The sequence below is a fragment of the Hipposideros armiger genome, unplaced genomic scaffold (assembly GCF_001890085.2).
Source record: "Hipposideros armiger isolate ML-2016 unplaced genomic scaffold, ASM189008v1 scaffold_205, whole genome shotgun sequence".
In the NCBI taxonomy this organism is placed as follows: domain Eukaryota; kingdom Metazoa; phylum Chordata; class Mammalia; order Chiroptera; family Hipposideridae; genus Hipposideros; species Hipposideros armiger.
In genome coordinates this window covers 1,171,085-1,183,252 of record NW_017731555.1, presented here as the reverse complement: position 1 = coordinate 1,183,252, position 12,168 = coordinate 1,171,085, and positions in this window count along the sequence as shown.

The window sequence follows — 12,168 nt, the reverse complement described above, 5'->3', positions numbered from 1 at the left end:
ACTCGTTTATTCAGTTCTTTAGATTCCACATATACAATATTTCCCCATGTATAAGATGCTCCCATGTATAAGACGCACCTTATTTTGGGGGCCTGAAATTTGAAAAAAAATGTATTACATAAAGTTATTGAACTCAAGTTTTATTCATCATAAAATTCATACAGCTCTTCATCAGTGTCAAATCTCCCAACCATTAGCTTGTCCTCATCTGTGTCTGATGAAGAATCACTATCTTTATATATTGCCTTGTCCTCAGTTCCATCTATGGCATTTGAAATCTACAACCATTGTATTAGACGCACCCAGTTTTTAGACCCCAAATTTTTTGAAAAAGGGTGCGTCTTATACATGGGGAAATATGGTAAGTGAGATCATATGGTATTTGTCTTTCTCTGACTGACTTATTTCACTTAACATAATGTTCTCCAGGTCCATCCATATCGTTGCAAATGGTACGATTTCCTTCTTCTTTATAGCTGAGTAATACTCCATTGTGTAAATGTACCACAGTTTCTTAATCCAGTCATCTACCGATGGGCAGTTCGATTGTTTCCAAGTCTTGGCTATTGTGAATAGCACTGCAATGAACATAGAGGTGCACATATTTTTTTGAATTAGTGTTTTGGGTTTTTCTGGATAAATCCCTAAGAGTGGAATTGCTGGGTCATAAGGTAGTTCCATTTCCAGTTTTTTGAGATACCTCCATACTGATTTCCATAGTGGCTGCACCAATCTGCAATCCCACCAACAGTGCACCAGGGTTCCCTTTTCCCCATAACCTCGCCAGCACTTCTAACAATCTATTCTTTTATTTTTGGACAGTGAGCCCATTTGACACTTTTTTTTTTAAAGATTTTTATTGGGGAATCGGGGAAGGGGAACAGACAAGTTGCTGTCCTTTTGTTCTTCAGTCTAGTTGTGGAGGACGTTGCCCCACTGGCCCAAGTTGGCACCATCATTGCGCTCTTCCCGGGAGAGGCAGATCAGTCCCCGGCTTCTGGACAGTCATTCACTGTGGCTGCTGCCCGCTCATGCTGGCTGCTGGCTACACACGGTAGCCCATGGCAACCCACCTGCCATCGCTGGCAACTCAAGGCAGCCCAGCTCCAGGTCGAGCTGTTGTTCAGCATCTTAGCTGCAGAGGGCAGTGTCACTGGCTCTCATATGTGGGATCCGAACCGGGGTCCTCTGGCATCCCAAGACAGCTCTTAACCAACGCACCACTCGGCCAGCCCCTAACAATCTATTCTTAATGTAGTGTAGTGACATCGGTTGCTTTTTGAGTGGCCAGCAACCATTGTTCCTCCCCGGGAGCACCCCAATTTCCTCTCCAATTGTGGGCAGTCATGGTGAGGATGGAAACCAATACTCCTACCTTGCTATAACCAAGGATCCACATGTGACCCAAAGGAAGACAGCTGGATCCTGGGATATTTTATTTTTCCAAATTTATATTTCCTTATATTTTGGCAACATTTTAAGATACAGCTTTTACTCCATGCTGAATTTCCCATGATTTTAGCACTGGGAATCTGTGAAAGCACAGAACACGTTAAACAATCTGGACTCGTGGAACTTTTCATCTTGAGCAGAGACACACAGGACGGGAAATAAAGGGAGTGTGGACACTGGAGCAGCAGCACCTCGACGTGATCTGTAAGTTGTTTGTGCTTCCTGGACTCCAGGAGCTGTTTTCATTCCTGTTTTGAGACCAGACTTGGCCTCCAGCCTCTCATCCGTCCCGTGAGTTTCTGTCTAGCAGTCTGTTCAAGTCCCTTTTTGCTCACGGTAGCAAGAATCCATTCCTATCATTCTCAATAAAAAAACTCAACTACTCCTCTGAGATCCAAGATTTTTTTTAATACTGGTGCAGTTTTGCATATTAGTTCTGAGTTCTGACATGCTGAGTTTACTACTACATGAGATACTACCTTCAAAATGTCAATTTCATCTAAAACCTACAAATTAGTGCAATTACAAGACAGCATATTAGCATTATTATCAATTTATTTATAACCCATCTTGTTCCATAAGGTTTTCATTGTGTTTAATTATCTTACAAAGGTACAGGAAGAAAAAATACATTTAAAGTACGAAATGAAAATGAGACAAAGGGAGAATAAGGGTATAAAAGTGAGATGGAGCCACAAAGAAATCTAACGCATAAAATGGTTGTGCGAAGGCCTAGATAGTAGGTAGAGGAAAGATGCAATAACATGAGAGGGTCTACAGGCTACTGTTGTTGCCATGGTATTTAACAACAATATTTTCTGTCTCAACCTGCATTTCTGTTAAAAGAGCTTGCAATCTATCTACAGTAAAGTGGCACCATGAGATAATTAAGCAACTTGCTAAATAGGGACTGCCTAACCAAATAACAGAAAAGACAACACATTTGCTTGAAGTCATTATGTTATCATTTGGGTAAAAAAATCTTAAGACATCTGCTTTAAATTTCTTTTCTTTTTTGTTTTTGTTAATATTACTAAAAAAACCCAAACAAACAAACAAACAAACAAACAAACAAACAAAACCAAAACAAACCAAACACACCACTTTAAGCTGTGGTGCCTTATTTTTAAATTAATGATAACTTATTTTGCTTTACACAATAGATGAACCTTGGAAAACTAATTTTATAATCTATTTTTATAAATTGAAATACTAAATAGAATAGAGTTACTGAATATTTAACAGGATAGCTATAGCCTATCCTTTTGCAAATGAAACATTACTTTCTTATTTATTATTTTAGTGATGTAGGCTTTTCACATTATAGAAATTCTGGTTCCCCTCTTGCAGTTGTTAAAAAGGAATTGAAGCCCAGATTTTAAATGCAAACACTGCATAAAGATATTGCTCATACATAGCAACAAGGTAAACACATTCATAAGATACTGATCTTCATTATTGTAATGAAGATTTTTCCATTTTAATATTTATTGAAAATTTTTTCTACCAGACCTTTTCCAAAAAGGATCTGAGGCAACTATTGAATACATCACAAGTGCCACCTAGAGCTTTCTTTGAAAATAACATTTTTTTAAAAATCTTCAGAAAAAACCCCAAAACAACACATAGAATGCCCATACTCCCAGGGCAAAGCCTGTTTAAATAACTTTGCTTCCTAAAAAAAAAGTCTGTCTTCAGTCAAAAAGAATTTGAAATAAGAATTTGGAAGTAAGTTTACTTGACTGAGGGCAGACCTCCCAATACTGGTTTGTTTGAATTCTATGTAGATATAGATGGAGTTAAGTAAAGGATGTTAAAGAAAAGAAAAATGAAGGCATTTCACTAATGAAGTAATAGCAATATTTTAAAAAAGTATTTTCTTCCAACTCCAAATGGGAACTGATATCTCATCAGCGCTCTAATCACATTGTTGTCTATTTATGCCCCAAGTTCCTGCTCTCCTGGTTTTCTTATCTTTACAGCATTGACATCTGTTATCACCATCATCATCACCACTCCCATCGCCATCCACAGTCACCATCAGCACTAGATGAGTAGCTGTCTAGGACCTAGTACTGGTTGTCAAGGAAACAAACACAGGCTTTAGTCTCTACCATCAAGGAGATTAATCAACCTGGAGAGAGTAAAAGGAAAAGATGAAAGAGAAGGAGAGGGGGACAAGGAAGAGGAGGAGGAGGGAACATATGCAAGTCATAACACAGCAATACTATAATAGATAAAGAACCACCACCATTTTCCCGGTTCACAAGAAAACATTGGAGCCATCCTCACCGCTTTGTTCAGTCCTGGTACTGAGTTTTGCAGCCCTTTTTTTTTTTTTTTTTAAATCGGGGAATTGGAGGGATGGGAACAGTGCTGGGGAATTGGGGGAAGGGGAACAGGCAACTTGCTGTCATTTTGTTCTTCAGTCTAGTTGTGGAGGACGTTGTCACTGGCCCTCATATGTGGGATCCGAACCCGGGCTCTCTGGCGTCCCAAGCGAGTTCTTAACCGTCGCGCCACTCGGCTGGCCCTGCAGCCCTCTTTTGAGGATGCCTTTCTGATGTCCTCTCTTTTGTCTTCTCTACTGTCAGTTTATCCCTTCACCTCATGCCTGGAATATTTCAAGACTTACCCTTCAGCTTTCTGCCTCTTCTACTGCCACACTAACATTAGTAAAATGCTGCCTTTAATTTTTCATTCTCTTCCTCAAGAACTAGCTGTGGCTCTCTTGTGTTTCTCAGACCTTGGGCACAAATCTCCGAGCCGAGCTTTGAAAGCCTTCTGTAATTTACTTGGACTTCATCCGTTCAATTTGATGGGCCACTACGCTCCAACAACAAATTTTCATCCCTGTAGAGCAAGCCTCTCTTTACTTTGAACCAAGGGGCATACTATGCTTTCATTTCCTTTTTTACATTGTTTGGGATTTTCTGGTATTTCTACTTGCTTTTTTGTTTTGTTTTTGTGCCATTTGCCTTTATAATGATAATATTTTCAACTTTTTCCAGATATTTTATTATATTAATTCTTCCCGTTCCCCTTCTCCACACATCCTTTGTTCCTGGTGCCCTCCCTCCTGGGCATCACATTCTTCTTCAGTTTCTTCTGGTTGCCCTTTCATCTTGCTTCACAGCAAGGCGTATTTGAACTTCCCTTTCCTACTCTGGAGGTTTATCTCACTGTTTCCTGAGTCACCGGCTCTTCCTCTTTTCATTGGTCCTTGTTTTGCTGCAGAATATTTTTCTTTTTTTATTATTAGTTTTATATAACAATATAGTGATTAGACATTTACACACCTCACAAAGTGGTAACCCCAGCAAGTATACTATCCATCTGACATTGTGCATAGCTATTACAATACCATTGACTATATTCCCTATGCTGTGTGTTACATCCCGTGACTATATATACTTTTTATATTATAGTTGATATTCAATATTATTTTATATGAGTTTCATGTATACAGCATAGTAGTTAGGCATTTATATAATTTATGAAGTGGTCCCCCTGATAAGTCTAGTACCCATCTGACACTACACATAGTTTTCACAATATTATTGATTATATTTCTTATACTGTATTTCACATCTCTGTTACTATTTTGTAACTACAAATTTGTACTTACTAATCCCTTCACCTTTCTCACCCAGTCCCCCAACTCCTCTCCCTTCTAGCAACCATCAGCTTATTCTCTGTAGCTATGAGTCTGTTTCTGTTTTGTTTGTTTGTTTATTCTGTTCATTAGATTCCACATATAAGTGAGACCATATGGTGTTTGTCTTTCTCAGTCTGACTTATTTCATTTAGCATAATGCCCTATAGGTCCATCCATATTGTTGTAAATGGTAAAATGTCATTCTTTTTTATGGCAGAGTAATACTCCTGTGTATATATGTACCACAATTTCTTTTTTTAAATAAGATTTTTATTAAGATATAGCTAACATACAATATTATATTAGTTTCAGGTGTACACCGTAGTTATTCAACATTTATATACCCAAAGAAGTGATCACCATGGTAAGTCCAGCAACCATCTGACACTGTACCACACTATCACAATATTATTGACTATATTCCCTATGCTGTACATTACATTCCAAGACTTATTTGTTTTATACATGGAAATTTGGACTTCTTATTTCTCTTCACCTTTCCCTACCTTTTAAAAATTTTCAATTACAGTTGACATTAAATATTATTTTATATTAATTTCAGGTGTACAGCATAGTGGTTAGACATTTGTATAATTTAAGAAATGATCCCCCTGAGTAGTCTAGTACTCACCTGGCACTATACATAGTTATTACCATATTATTGATTATATTCTCTATGCTTTACTTTACATCCCCATGACTATTTTGTAACTATCAGTTTGTAGTTCTTAATCCCTTCACCTTTTTTTGTGCTGCCCTCCAACCCCCTCTCATCTATCACCCCTACAAATCTAGTACCAATATGACACCATATAGTTATTGCAATATTATTGACTGTATTCCTTATGCTATACCCTACATCTCCATGACTACTGTGTAACAACCAATTTGTACTTCTTAATCCCTTCCCCTTTTTCACTCACCCCCAAACTCCCTCCCACCCATCTGGCAACTATCAATTTGTTCCCTGTATCTATGAATTTATTTCTGTTTTGTTTGCTTATTTTGTTCTTTAGATTCCACATATGAGTATAAGTGAAATCACACTGCATCTGTCTTTCTCTGTCTGACACTCCACTCAGCACAATACCCTCCAGGTCCATCCATGCTGCCACAGATGGCAAGAACCCTTTCCCTTCCCTGGCTGAGCAATATTCCATGATATATATATATATATATATATATATATATATATATATATATATATATATACACACACACACACACACACACACATACCATCTCCTCTTTATCCATTCTTCCATCAACGGACACCCCAACTGCCTTCACATATTGGCCATTGTAAACAAAGTTGCGAAGAACATATAGATGCACATGTCCTCTCAACGTAGTATTTGGGTTTCTTCAGATAAATACCATGAAGTGGGATTACTGGGTCCTTGTCTCTTGTTATAGTCTTTGTTTTGAAGTCTATTTTGTCTGCTATAAGTATTATAACCCCAGCTTTTTTTGTTGTTTTCATTTGTATTTTCATGAAATATATCTTTTTTCCTCCCTTTGCTTTCTGTCTGTGTGTGTCTTTCAATCTGAAGTGATTCTCTTGTAGGCAGTATATGTAAGGGTGTTGTTTTCTTATCCATTCAGCCACCCTATGTCTTTTGAGTGGAGCATTTAATCCATTTACATTGAAAGCAATTATTGATAGATGTATAGCTATTGACATTTTTAATTTTATTTTTTTAAAGCTGAGCCATCCTGCCACCTCTTGACAGCTCAGTGGCTGCTCAGCTCGGGCCGAGAATCAAACTGCTATTGCTCAGAGCTCAAACTCTTGAGTAAGCTCTTAACCAACTGAGCCACTAGGCCAGCCCAGCTATTGACATTTTATTATTCATTATTTTGATTATTTTTTCCCCATCTTAAAGAAGTCCCTCTAACATTTCTTGTAATACTGGTTTGGTGGTGATGAACTCCTTTAGCTTTTCTTGTCTGGGAAGCTCTTTATCTGTCCTTTGAGTCTAAGTGGTAGCCTTGCTGGGTAGAGTAATCTTGGTTGTAGATCCTTGCTTTTCATCATGATGAATATTTTGTGCCAATCCCTTCAGGCCTGCAAAGTTTCTGTTGAGAAATCAGCTGACAATCTTATGGGAGCTCCCTTATAAGCTATTAGTTGGCTTTCTCTTGCTGCTTTTAGGATTCTCTCTTTGTCTTTAACCTTTGCCATTCTAATTATAATGTTTCTTGGGGTTGGCCTGTTTGGGTTCACCTTGTTTGGGACTCTATGTGCTTCCTGGTCTTGTATGTCTATTTCCTTCACCAGGTTAGGAAAGTTTTCAGTCATTATTTCTTCAGATGTGTTCTCAATCCCTTGCTTTCTTTTTTCTCTTTCAGGTACCCCTATGATGTGAATGTTGTCATGCTTAATGTTGTTCCATAGGTCACTTAAGCTATACTCATTTTTTGGGATTCTTTCTTTTTGCTGTTCTGATTGGGTGTTTTCTGCTACCTTGTCTTCCAAATCACAGATTCAATCTTCTGCTTTATCTAGTCTGCTGGTGATTCCTTCTGATGTTTTCTTCATTTCAGTTATTGTATTCTTCACTTCTGATTGGTTCTTTTTTTATGGTTTCTTTGTCCTTTTTTATGCTTGCTTTCTCTCTTTTAAAGTTCTTACTGAGTTCCTAGAGCATCCTTATAACCATTGTTTTACACTCTGTCTCTGGTAGTTTGCTTGCCTCCATTTTGTTTAGTTCTTTTTCTGTGCTTTCATTTGGGATGTATTTCTTTGTTTCCTCATTTTGGCTGACTCTCTGTTTGTTTCTATGTGTAGGTGCCCTGTGGGGCCCAGAGGCACAGTCTCCTGGTCACCTGCGTTGGGTGCTCCTGAAGTGTCTGTTGTGTGGGTTGTGTGTACTCTCCTGTTGTTCTACTTGAGTCTTGGTTGTTATTGGCACATCAGTAGGTGGGATTGACCCTCACATTGATTGGCTGGGGGGTTTGGTCACATCCACAGCTTGCAGACTGCTGTGTATGGGGCTAATTGGGCAGTGCTCTGCTGTGGTCTGAGCCAACATCCAAGTAAAATGGTTCTGGGGCCTCTAATGAGGGCCTCTGATGCAGGCCCATGTCACCCACTGCCTGTGACCAGCTAGGGACTACCTAGTAGGAGCTACAAAGTGATCTGTGGTTGTTCGTTGCCTTTGCTAACCTTAGAGGCACATGGGAGAGGCCACACTGCAAACTGAGGATGTCTGCCACCAGTACTGGGCCTGGGGTAGCTCCGCAAAATGCCAGGACACCCTGAGGTATGCTTCTACCTGCTGGCTCCCTTAAGTTTCAGCCACTGATAAAGCCTTGTGCGCTACACAAGTTGGGTGAGGCAGGGTGTCAGGGAGTCACTAGAGTGGGAAGAGTTGTGGTAAATAGGTTAACGTAGACTCTGGTTTGGTGCCAGTGCTGAGCCTGGAGCTTCTCAGCAAAAGTCTCAGAGGACACTGAGACAAGTCGCCACCTGCTTGGGGCCCATGAACTCCGATAGTTTTCCAAGAAAAAGTGCAGTTTGGGCGGGGCTGGCTGCTTGCAGAGAAAGTGCCTCTGTGTTGGGCGAGTCACTCACCCAGTGAGTCAGCAGGGTGGAGCAAGCGGAGCTCAACACAGGAAAAATGATGCCTGCCTGCCAGCTGCTCAGAAGAAGCACTCCATTCATGGAAAATGGCGACTGTCCTCCAGCTGTCACTATAAAGCCACACACCTCAGTCTGCCCCCATATATTTCTGGCACCCCCCAAGTTACTGTCCCTTTGCCAGAGCCTAAAGTGAGTGCCTACAATTGAGTGAGTCTGCACGTGCCATTTAAGAGGATGTCTGGGTTTACTGCAGTCTTCTGTTTCACCTGGATAGTTGGAATCCCCACTGTTTTTCACAGCCAGATGTTGTGGGGGCTTCTCTTCCCGGCACTGTACTCCGGGCTGGCGAGACTGGTTTGTGGCTGGGGTTCCTCGCTATTTTGGGGAGTAACCTCCGTGGCCAAGATATCCCTCCCAGTTTTCAATCGCCTCACAGAGGTTTGGGGTTAGCCCATTTCACATCTCTGTCTGTCCTACCTTTCTTGGCATGGCTTCTTCTTTATATCCTTAGTTATAAAACTTCTGTTCAGCTAGACTTCAGATGATTCTCCAGGTTGATTGTTTTATAATTTAGTTGTAATTTTAATGTGTTCATGGAAGGAAACAGGCACATTGTTTATTCTGCCATCTTGGATCTCCTCTACACTCCTTGTGTTCCATTCCTGTACCATCATATCTGTACCATAATTAGTTTATTCAATCCTCTATTGATGAGCATTTTGGTTGTTGAGATAACTTGGCTATTGTGAATAGCACTGCTGTAAACATAGGGGTGCATATATCTTTTTGAATTAGTGTTTTGGATTTCTTTGGACAAATACCCAGTGCTGCAGAATATTTTCAGACAATCTCTCCAAAATGAGCATGTAGGGGGTAAATGTTCCAAGTCTTTGCATGTATACTATGTCTTCATTCCACTGTCACACTTAATTGTGCTTGTCTAAGTACAATATTCTAATTTATAATCATGTTGCCAAGGAACTTGGTAGCTATTTCCTCATGTTTTGGTACCTGTGTTTGCTGGTGAGAAGTCTGATGTCAGCCTGACTCTTGATCTTTTGTAATGTGGAAGATAAATTGTTCCTATTTTACTACTATCAAGTCAAATTCTAACAATCCATTTTTCTATAGGTCTGAGCCCCTTAAGTCTATATCCTGCTTTTAATGCTAACTAGTGAAATTTCAGAGCCTGGCTCTGAAAATACAGAACTTTAAATTAGAAAAAGTCTAATAAAAAGATGAAAAAGATGCTTCTACTCTACTGCAGCTACAAAGGGAGAGACGTCCATCCTCATCTAAAAACCTGGTCAGAGAATCTGATGAGGAAAGGTCTCATCAGAGGAACATTAGTCTTGTTTCTTATGCAATATTAAGAGCTGTGCAAATATTCACAGCTGCTACCAGCTCATTCTGTTTTCTCTAATATAAATAAATCTATCATTGAAATTATTATTTAAACAAAGGAGTCTTGTAGGCACTAGAGATTTTAGAAATAGTAGCCATGTTATGTGAATATAACCTTCAATGACACCTGTAATTCCATCTTCTTGTTAAGACTTGTTAAAATAGTTCTATTTGTTACCCTAGTGATAATGTTGTAGTTGACACCTAGTGGTGTAAATATTATCAGAGTTGGCCTGTCAAATCAGAAGAGGATCCTTGGCTCCCTCCTATTTTCATGGTGAACAAATAAAAGTCTAGTCTGCTAGAGTCCTTCACATAATAAAAAGTTAGAGTCTTGTCCCATTTATATTTCCACATGGATATCCAGTTGCTTCAGCACCATGGACCACAGTGATATTTTTTTAAACCAAAAATTAATTTTATAAGATACTTCATTTCTAATACCTGAGTGCTATTCAAAATATGTCACCATTTCAGTATTATTTGCAACATGGATCATTTCAGTGTCCTTCAGGAATTTGGGAGGGGAGAGGAATATTTGACAATGATATAGAAATGCAAAGTGGCAGTTCCTTTAAAAAAATTTTACTACCCACTTCCAGACACACTTCAAGGTCCAAGAAGACAATGTCCCAGAATAGTCTCCTAATTATGGTGAAAATCTTCCTACCAAAACCAAAAGTATTCTTTATATTGTCATAGTATTAAATTTTTACTAAATTTATTGTGTAGAGTAATCAGTTATAAGACATAGAACAGTAGAAAAAAATAATATTGTAGCAAGGAAACTTTCCTTAGATCCATATGAACTTCTATATGATTTTTGAAAGTGATCAAATAGACAATAGATAAACAGAACAGAGTAAAAAAAATTGGCCCACACATAGAGCATAACTTGATTTATCATAAAGGTGCCAGTGAAATTCATGGGGAAAGGAAAAGTTTTTCAATATTGGCATTAGTTTAAAGGATACTTGCATTTTTAAATAGGATGGGTATTATCATACCGTTCACCAGAAAGCTTATATTTATTATACTTTCACCAATATGGTTGAAGAGCACTTCATGGTCTAGTCATATTAATGTTCAAAGATGTTTGAAAAGAATGGGTATTATGCTTATTTAGCACAAAGTCCTCTTTCTATGTGTGTATATTATGCGCTGCATTCATTATTCAAGTAACAAATGTTTACTGAATGCCTTATACATCCTAGGTACTGATGTAAGCTGTGGGGATTTGGCTGAAGGCAAAGTACTTACTTTCTGGTGGGGGGAAGACCTATAATAAACAAATAGACAAATAATGTAATGTTACAGGGTTCTAAGTTGTATGAGGGAAAAATCCAGCAGGGTAAGGTATGAGAGAGAGACTAGATTGAGGATTCTAGTTCAGATGGGAGAGTTAGGAAAGGCCTCTCTGCAGAGGTAGCCTGGAAAATGAGAAGGAGAGAGTCAAGCAAAATTTGAGGGAAGGCGTATGTCCCAGGCAGAAGCTCAGGGAGTGTGAAGACCCTAGGTCAGGAATGTGGTTGGTGTGGGAGAGACTCAGAGAGAGGCCAGTGTGTCTGCAGAGTGTAGGAGAGATGCTCAGAGAGGTAGGCAGGGGCTAGATCATGTTGGCATTGTTGGCCATAGCAAGACATTTAGTTTTTATCCCAATGTAAGGGGAAGCCACTGAAGGGTCTTCAGCACTGATGTGCCTTGATCTGAGCCATGCTTACAAAAGGTAACTTTGATTGCTGTGGGTAAATCAATTGGAGGAGGAAGAAAAAAACCAAAAAGACCTTTAATTGTGGCCAGAGGGACAGAAGCTTAAACGAGGTGGTAGTTGAGGAGGTAATGAAATATGACCAAAACTGAGACATATCTAGGTGATATAACAGTTAGGACTTGCTGATGGTCAGGGGTGGGGTGGGGCTAAAGGAAAAAGAAGCAAGGATGACTCCTAGTTTTGGGGCCTAAACAACTGACTAAATGTTTGTGCCACCAAATGAGGTAGAAATGACTGGGGATTGAGACAGTGGGGGGCAATGGAAGAAAAACATTAGCTTGTATAAGTGGAACAACC